The sequence below is a fragment of the Numida meleagris genome, chromosome 22 (genome assembly GCF_002078875.1).
Source record: "Numida meleagris isolate 19003 breed g44 Domestic line chromosome 22, NumMel1.0, whole genome shotgun sequence".
Taxonomy (NCBI): Eukaryota; Metazoa; Chordata; class Aves; order Galliformes; family Numididae; genus Numida; species Numida meleagris.
The window spans coordinates 5,974,174-5,984,230 of NC_034430.1; the positions used below are offsets into that span (position 1 = coordinate 5,974,174).

Below are 10,057 nucleotides of genomic sequence, written 5' to 3' on the forward strand. Positions count from 1 at the left end.
AAAAAAAAAAAAAAAAGAAAAAAAGAGTTGTATTGTCCATGAGACTTGTGCGTTTTAAAATGCCGGAAGTCCATTTTGGATTCTCTGGTGTTCATATTTTGTCAGTTGTTGGATTTCTACCCCGCTGTAACAGTTTGTGTAAGTAGGGATTCAGTGAAAACTTTCCAAAACCATTTTATAAAGGCAAATGGAGCGAGTGATGTTGTCAGTGTACCTTGTGTAAAGTGTATAGCACCTTGCATTCCAACATCTTTCTTTGTGTAAAGAGGCTTAAAATAAAAACCATACAGCACCATTTGCATGGTTTTCTTCAACGGTATTTCATATTGGCCCAAGTTTGCTGTGTTTTCTGATAGCGTTTATGTTTGTGCAACTGAGTGAGCAGTGAAGACAGATTCCCTTGGGATGTTTCCCTCACAGTGTGGGGGTATGACATCAACTTAGCAAATATTGCAAGGGAGAGCATGGGATCTGGGCTGCAGCATTATGATCTATGTTTGTGCTGTAATAAAAATAAATGTTTTCCAAAAACTACAGAAAGGCATTTCCCCAGAAAGGAAATTGTTAAGACCTTCTATCATTCGCTTGTAGCACAGCCCGTGTTTGTGCCATGAGGTTCCATCCTGCCTCGGTCACAGGTGAGGTCCAGTTCAGAAGGCCTTTCATTAGCCAGCAGAGGCAGGCTGAGAGTGCCCTTCTCATAGCACAGATCAGAGCAATAGAACTGAGTTAAGTGAAAAGTGCTTTTTTACATCTGCATTCTTCTACTGCCTGTGAAGCCATGTTTTATTGCTGGAGTGGTGGGTAGGGCCCCTGCTGTGCTGAGCAATGCCCTCGGGCTGCTAGCACAATCTCTGCCCTGATTTTGTGTCAGGTGTGGGGGATCCCTGGAGCTGTAGGAAATCATAGCTGGATCCTTGCGGGTCCTGACATGGGTGGGCAAGGGGGAGGTGAAGCAGAACCTTCACAGAAGGGAATCTTGAGTTCATCCACAGATCATAGAATTATAGAATCATAGAATGGCTTCGGTTGGAAGGGACCCCAAGAAGCAGCAAGTTCCAATCCCCCCCTGCCACAGTCAGGGGCCACCAACTTCCAGATCTGGTATTAGACCAGGTTGCCCAGGGCTCTGTCCAACTTGGTCTTGAATACCTTCAGCTGTGGGGCATCCACAGCATTGCTCAGCAGCCTGTTCTAGCACCTCACCACCAATCTTCTTTGTAAACCAACTGAAATTCAGGTTTGTTTCGGATGTGATGATTCAATAGTGACCATCTGAGCTCAGCTGTTTCGCTTAATCACTGACACCTGCTAACAGCTGAGGTGCTGTGTAAGTAGATTTGCACAAAAGCACTGGTTGTGTCCAGTCTTTCTAAACTCATGCTTTGTATAAGTAAATATCCCAAATTCCTTTAAAGTATTTTTCACAACCCTGTGATCATTGCTTCTCCTATTTCTACTATTTTTTTTTTCCTGAGCTGCTCCCGACCAGGAGGACCTCATTCAGAAAATGTCTTCACTTAATTTATTTCCTGAAAGACTGTGCTTCCATTCTTGTCTGGCTTTGGATCACTGATCTGTGTGAGCCCAGAACATAAAATTTTATTATGAATCTTACACTTACCAAGTTTTGTTTACTCACTCCACTTAATGTATAAACTTGCTTAAAAGGGATTAGTAGTCCACTGTGCTTTTAATGTGGAAGCAGACCACAGCCAAGAGTCATTCTCTAGGAGACAAATGCAGAAGTATTTCCTGTACTAAAGCAAGGAGGACATGCACACAGCTGGGTGGGTCAGTGGCTTGGTTCCTGTGTGGGATTCCCTGGCCGCTGCGCTGCGTGGCACTGCAATATCTCACACTCAGAGGTGCAGAAGAGCCACTGATGGTGAAGGTGAAGTCAATGGGAGGGAACTGCGGTTCCAGACACCACAAGGGAATATGCACTTCAGCAGCTGCCTGCTTTGGTTTACAGCAAGACAAAATACTTTTTCTCCTGCAGTTATTGACGCAATAGAAAGCCAGTTGAGGCTACTGGGTTACTTGGCTTAGGAGAACTTGGATGACTTCCATTGGAATGCATCTATATCCTTCATCTAAACTTTGGGCTAGAGACGCTCCGTTGGTGTTGTGGTACCCACCTCTATGGGAAGGCATGTGCTACGCTGTACTCTAGTTATGTATTTTATCTTTAACTTAGGCTTCTATGTCACACTTGTAGCATTTTAAATGTCAACTAACTCGTTGCAAATCTGTTATGAACAAGGTCTCTTCCATTTTAATTCCTTGGCAGGTTGAGTCTTGTACAGGGAATGTTTGATTTCCACGGTGAGGCGATAAAGAGAGACATTACTGGGAGTCTGGTGTTTGCGCTGGGGCTTATGTGCTTTCATTTCGTTATCATGAAATTAGCACAGTAGTTTGTTTTTAAACATTCACGCAGCAAACTCTATGTAACAGATGCTGACAAAAAAAAGCATGACAACATCAATTTGATCATTTTTCACAGATATTCATAAGCACTTAGCACAGGTTTCCTGGGTTTGGAGAAGTTTCCTTTGTTTTCTTCGTCTTTTTTTTTTTTTTTTTTTTCCCTTTTCTCCCCCTCCTCTTCTACCTTTGTGTTCTCCCCGTCATCAAAAGAGAGACCACAGTGACTGTGCTGCAGACGCGCGTCAAGCCCGCAGAAGCTCTTTCCGCAGTCTCTGCTGCCACCGCGTGGCCAATACGCAGAACTGCCACGGTCTATGTTTTGTCCTGCAGGCAACATAACGCATGCGCGGAGACATGCGGAAGTGGCGTATCTGAATTCTGACCGCTCTGCGCAGCGAGTCCGCCATTCTTTATTGTGATTAGTCCTCCACGTGATAGCACCCCTCCGCATTAAAACTTATAAAGAGCACCCATTAGTGCGAACTACTCAAGTGCAGGTGAGCAGTCAATTCTTGGACCGTCAGCTCAGTAATATTCCCCCCTTCTAAATTCTGATCCCTCTTGTCCATTTCCGCCTTTTCATGCCCGAACCCGCGCCGAGCACAGGCCGTTTCGGCTCCAGCCTGCCCCTGCGCATGCCGCGGCATCCGATTGGCTAATTGCGGCACGGGATTGACAGGTGCCCGCCCCAGAGCGAAGCACGCGCACTAGCGCTGCCGCACTCGCTGCTGCCGCCTATTGACGAAAATTCGGTACTACAGGCGCTGCTCTGCGCAGGTGGTCGACTTCCTTTTCCGTAGCAGCTCGAGGGCAGTGCGAGCATGTCTTGCTCCGCTGCAGGTCTCACGGTGTCCCTCATCCGTTTCGCGCCGTTTCATCTCCGTCCACACTCACAGCCCAGGGAACCGACCGGTTTGGCTCACAGCTGCCCCTGAGGGCCTCATGGCATCCAATTTGCTCACTGCCACAGTGGACTGACAGGTATCCCCCTCCACTCCCAGCCCTGCACCATCCCCCAGCCATTTAAAAGTGCTCACGGCAGCAGTGGAAACTGAGCAGCTTGGAGATTCGTGGGGTGGGGTACTGGCCCCAACATCATCCCCCAATGTCACTACCCAACATAACCCCAGTATCACCCCAACTGTGTAACTGCCCAGCGATACCCCCAAATCAGCCTCCAGCATCGCTCCCGAACACCAGCGGTGTCGCAACAATGTCACCCTATTGTTAACTCCCAGCGTCACTCCTTAACGTCACCCCCCAGTGATACCAACATCACCCCAGTCTCACCCCATCATCACCCTAAGGTAACCATCCAGTGTCCCAGCAACATCACCACCCTACATCACCCCCAAACTACACCCCCCAACATCAACCGTGTCACCCCAGTGTCACTCCCTTGTGTCCCCCAGCATCACCCCAACGTCACCCTAGCAATGTCACTGCCCTGCGTCACTCCCTGATGTCATCCCCCCCAGTGATACCCCAACATAACCCCACTGTCACTGCAATATTACCCCAGTGTCACCCCAACAATGTCACCACCCAGCAATACCCCAACATCACCTCAGTGTCACTCCAGTGTCCCCCCAGCATCACACCCCAGTGTCACTCCAAAAATATCATGCCCCAGGATCACCCCGAAGTAACCCCCAAGCATTCTCCCAACATCACAACCCCAGTGTCACCCCACAGTGTCTCCCCAAGTGTCATCCTAACACCACCCCCAAGACACACCTCCCAACATCACCCCAGTGTCAGCCCAACAATGCCAGCCCAGTGTCACCTCCAGCATCACTCCCTGATATTACCTCCCAGTGATACCCCAACATCACCCCCAACATTACTTCCCAACATCACTGCAATGTCACCACAGTGTCACTCTGTGATGTCACCACCTGGTGATACCCCAACATCAACTCATGATGTCACTCCCTATTATCACCTCACCTTACAATGTCACTCCAACAACACTCTAGTGTCACCCCAAAGACACCCCCAACAACGACACCCAAACGTAACCCCCCAGTGTTACCACAACAATATCACACCCCAGTGTCACATCTCAGTGATACTCCAGTCACCCCCCAATGTCACATCCCAACATCAACCCAGTGTCACCCCAAGGTCACCCCAGTGCATCCACCGGGTGTGCACCCCCAGTGTCAACCCCAGCATCACCCCAATAATGCCCATAAATGTCATGCCCAAAACTCACACCCAGGTGTCAACCCCCAGCATCACTCCCCAACATCACCCCAAAGTAACCCCCAAGCATCACCTCAACAATATCACACATCCTCTGCACTGGAAGTGCTCACAGTGACAGAGGTCCCCAGCAAAATCCCCTCACCTCCACTGCCAACCCTTAAATGAGGGCTGGGAAATGGTGGATCCTGGCTCCACCCCTTCCTGTCACTCAGCGGCATTGTATGTGCCTGCCTTCCCACCAGGTGCTCAATCACTCTTTCAGGTCCTGATTTAGCATTACCACTGCACCCCCCAGCATCACCCCAAGAATGTGTCCCCAGCCCCACTCCCTGATGTCACCCCCTGTGATACTCCAACATCACTTCTCAATATCACTCCCCAGCGTCACCCCAGTGTCACCCCAGTTTCATCCCCAGCATCACCCCAACAATGTCACTCCCCTGCAGCACCCTAACGTCACCTCGGTGTCACCTGCCAGCGTCTTTCCCTGGTGTCACACCCCAGAAATACCCCAACATCATCCCCCAGCATCACTCTCCAGGGTCACTCTGCAACATCACCCCAGTGTCATCCCAGTGTCACCCCTGGTGTCACCCCACCTTCAGCCCCCAGTGTCACCCCCGGTTTCACTCCCCCAGCATCACCCCAACATCGCTCTTGCTGTCACCCCCCACTGTCCCCCCGTCCCCCCACTGTCCCTGCTGTTGCCTTGTCCTTCCATCCCTCCCCACACCCCATCCCCTGCTGTATGCCTCCCCATCCCCACATGTCCTCCTGTGCACACCTACTGGCACTGGCCCCCAGCTGCAGCACAGTGCCCCATGAGTGGTTCTGTGTCACCTCCACTGTCACCTCCACTAGCACCTGCACGGACAGCCCAGCACCATGTCCCCTGTGTCACCACGTGCTCTCCATGTCCTGTACATGTCCCCCTGTCGCTCGCATGTCTTCATGTCCCCTCTGTGTCCTTGTGACACACCCATGTCTTTGTGTCCTCCCCATGTCCCGTCCCCATGTCCCCTCTATGTCCCTGCATCCCCCTCATGTCTCCGTGCCCTCTTTGTGTCCTCGTGTCCCACCACGTCCCCATGACGTCACCGTGGTGTCAGCGCACAGCACGAGGTGGCCCACATAGCACAGCAGTGTCCTTGTCACTGTCCCTGCTGTCACTGGCACTGTCACTACTGCGTCCTGGCAGTTGATGGGCACTGGGGATGTGGGGACGTCTGGGGACAATGGGGACATGGAGGGGGACATTGTGGGGACACTGGAGATGTTGGGGGATATCAAGGGGACACCGGGGACGCTGGGGGATGTGGGGACATTGGGTACATTGTGGGGACATTGGGGTATGTGGGAACATAGGGGACGATGTGGGGACACTGGGGACATTGGGGGATGTGAGGACATTGGGGACATTGGGACATGGAGAGGGACGTTGGGGACATTGTGGGGACATTGAGGGGACTGGGGACACTGGGACATGAGGACAGACATTGAGGACATTTTGGGGACACAGGGACAGTTGCCCTCACTGAGGTGGCCCTGACCCTGCAGAACTCTGTCCCCGGGGGGTGCTGGATGGTGCCGGTGGCCCTGTGTGTGTCCTCGCTGCAGCTGCGCAGCATCAGCACCACGGTCACGCTGGCCACGTGGCCGCCCAGTGGCAGCGTGGCACGAGGTGTCACTGTCACCGCCAGGTTGGGCTGGCACTGCTCGTCCAGCGCTACACCCACCCCTTCCCATCCCATCCCTAATCCCAATCCCAATCCCAATCCCATGTCCAACTCCCATCCCCAATCCTGTCCCCATCCCAACCCCAGTCCCCCCAAATCCCATGTCCCCACATCCCCTCCTGCCCCACATGTCCCCACATCCCCTTGCATCCCCCTGCCCCACCTCATCACTGTGGTGTATCCGCACATCCCCACCACAAGGTCCGTCAGTCCGTCCCCCATCAGATCCTCGGTCCCAAAGTGCCAGAGCCCTGGATCCACAGTGCGGCCCTCCAGGTGCTATTGGGCAGCATGGTGTCACCCCATAGCACCACCCCACAGTGCTGCTCTATAGTGTCATCCCATACTGCCATCCTATAGAAGCAGCCACATCACCACCCCACAGTGCTGCCCCTCAGCACCCCACACCTGTGTCTTAGAGCGTTTCCTGATCGATCATCTCACGGTATCATAGGCAGGCTCTGGCACTCTGCTCGTGTGCCCTCGAGTCCATGGGATGACCCAGGGATGCCTTGGCGGTGCACTGCAAAGTCCTGGAGGACTTGGGGCATCTGGTCGAGTGTTCTGGAATACACTGGGAGGGTGCTCGGAGTCCAGTAGGGTGTGTTAGTATTGAAATTTGTGCTCCCCTATCAAGTAGAAATGTCACCAAGTGCCTTTGAGGACCAACTGGAATCAAAGTATGTGGGCCATCGTAGCTCATCATTGATAAACCCCCTCTTGCCAGATATTTTTTGTACTCTTTTTTTTGGCTTTATCCCAGTATAGGAACTGTCAGGTCACAGCCTGGACTGGTGATTGAGCACCTTGTGAGGGGTGTAGCCAGCCCTGCCAGCACAGGTGGAAGCCATTCACCCGTGGGATTGGACAGGGTAGAGCCTGGCTGCATCCCTCCCTGAGCTCATTTAAGGGCTGGCAGCCATAGGGGCAGCATCTCTACCTGGAGACTGTTTCCTTTGGAGTGTGAGTTCTGGTCCTTGGGACGAGGTAAGAAATTTCTTCTTTATTTTGGGGCTGTTCTCTCTGCCTTTGCTGGGGGATCTGAAGCTGGTTTAAAGTGGTTGTATCTGCTATGTGTCTCCTTATAACACCTTTCAGTTCTCCTAGGAAGATAAAGGGGTTATCCCCCTTTCTTTCTCTTGGTGATAGAGGGGTCACATATGTTTATTTTTTTCACAACAACCACATTTCTGGAATGCTTTAATTAACCCCAAGGTAATGCTGGTCAGTTGGCTGAGCATTGTAGCTCTAGGAATGCCTTAAGCTGATGCCCTTCTTCACAAAGGTGTTCTACATTCTCAAGATTCTGTTTACACTTTTTCTTTTAAGCTCACTTCTTTCTGGTTGAGCCTCTGCTCTGTCTTTCATGGTTCTCACCTTATAATCCATAGCCTGGAACTCTGAACTTAGTTTGTCTGCTACTGTATTGTCCCAGCCCATTTCATGACTGTAGTGAACAGTGCCGTGTATTAATTCCACCTTAGCAGGGAGTCGTTTAAGGGCATTCTGTGCATTGTGATCAGGTTTTAAATTATATTCTATGTCTCTCTTGATCTCATCCCATTTCACAGCTAAGTGGGGCTGAAGGATTGCTGGAGCTTCTCTAATTAGTAGCTTAAGCACTGTGAAATCTACCGGAGCAGGTAATGGAACATCGTGAGCCCCTTGTTTGTGCACCGCTTGTATGCAGGCAGCTTTAGTGATGGCTGCGGGAAGCTCATGTAGAGATGGAACGGGGGTTACAAGGGGCTCACCTCGCTCCATGGAGTCTCTTCTCCCAGCCTGATAAGCAATATGGCTGGTGATAGAGTGAGGTGCATCAGCCGGGTCCTAAGCTTGAGAAAACTCCTGACCCCTAGTAGCCATTGGCTTCATCCTCGCACAGCATAATACAGTCTCCACCACTTGGGCATGCTAACCACAGATCTTCTGTTTCTGTTTCGCCTGTTTTTCTCCTGTATCTCCCGTACAAATTTGTCAGTGCTAAATGATCTCAGGGTGTAGTCTTCAGAGCGTATAGCAGCTGACCGCTCTGGGGTCCTGTGGTTCTTTCTGTTTTAACAGTAGATCTGGCTTGCTTTTACAGAGAAGAAAGGATTGCCCTCCTCTCGGCCACTGTAGCCGGGATCGCCCCATGTATCTCCATCTCTCCATCCCCGTTGTCAAGGGATACTATTAATTCTCTAAACTGTACAATACCTGAACCCCTACCCCCCCCTTCCTCCAATCCCCTGACTGCCATTAAATAGCTGGCTCTGCAGCTGTGGGACCCACATTCGCTGAATACTAGGACCAGTACAGAGAGGCTCTGTGGCCGATGTGGATCATCCCGACCAGGGTACTCGGTGAGTTTCCCAGAGCTGCTGAGCACACAGACTTACCTGCCTGCCCTGACTGTGCCCCGGTCTCCAGACTCCTTTGCATCATCATGTCTCGCAGCCCCAGGTGTCTCACTATGGCACTGCTGGTAAGAGCAATGTGCACAGGGTGCCGCCCCTGCATATGTGGGGCGGTGCCTTCATTATTGTACTACGTTCAACAGGTGGCAGCGGAGAACTGTGGTGTTCCTAGACAGCGCAAGAACAGCAAGAAACGGAAAGCTGGATTTCCTGGAATGCCCTGGAACCTGACTTTGCTGACTGGTAACTGGTTGCCCATACGGGTAAGGGCAACATACACCTGCTGATTTTTACCCATTACATATCATGGCACAATGTAGTGCTCCCAGAACTTTTTACTGCACTTCAAATTTCCCTCGCCTGGGCCTCTGTTGCTGTGTCCACCTTGCCCTTGCCCTCGCCTGGGCTTCTGTTGCCGCATCCTCCTTGCCCTTGCCCTCGCCCTCGTTTTGGCTTTCCCTTGAGCGTTCTAATTGCCTTTGCACTTGTCTTTACCTTCCCTAGCTGTTCTCTTTGCCTTTGCCTTGGTGTTCCCTTGGGTTTTCTGATTGCCTTTGCTTCACTGGGACTGGCTGAGAGGCAGAGTTCATGTTAGTCTTGACCTCAACCCTAAGTTTAGTGAGAGCTCAGGAAGTAATTATATTAACCCACAATGTAACTTTAAACCTAACCCTTAACCTGATGTTAAAAAGTCTCTAACACTCAGTGTAGCAATAAAAACAATGCCTGAAGTTCTCTAAGTAACCTTAACCCTAATTGTAAAGTTAAAAAAAAAAACACAAAAACAATTGTGCAATTAACCATAACCTTAATCCTATAACTAGCATTAATTATAACCCTAACACTACTAAACATCAGTGTTATACACTTATCCTAAAAACCCACTAAAAGTAATTGAGAAAAATACTGTAAAAGTAATATTAACAGTTACCTCAATTTTAAGGATAACCATAACCACAAAACTAATGTAATGCTAATTGCAATTTTCCTCTTAATTAATGTTTAAAGCCAAATTAAAAATAAACCCAATCATAATGGTAATAGCGCAAACCTCTAATGCTGACTGCTCTGGCAACTCTGAGTCCCGGCTCCTCCTCTGAGTGAGCGAGCGAGTCCCCGCTCTTCCTCCTGCTAATATGCTTTCATTTAATAATTGTTCCGCCGGAATGCGTAAGTGGCGTACTTACGTTCTGACCGCTCTGCGCAGCTAATCCGCCGATTTTTATGGCGATTAGTCCTCCGGGCAGTAGCGCGCATGCGCGCCGGAATGCGGAAGTG

General features: G+C 50.6%; 1 long non-coding RNA gene across 2 annotated transcripts; it reads right to left on the reverse strand.

Annotated features, from left to right (window-relative positions):
- LOC110387240 lies at positions 2,256–10,057 on the reverse strand. 2 transcript variants are annotated; one of them, XR_002432452.1, is made up of 2 exons: positions 9,967–10,057; positions 2,256–8,947 (listed from the first exon to the last, which is right to left on the reverse strand). It is a non-coding gene; the product is annotated as an uncharacterized LOC110387240 (long non-coding RNA). The 2 variants fall into 2 exon arrangements; XR_002432451.1 differs by having other exon boundaries at positions 9,831–9,967.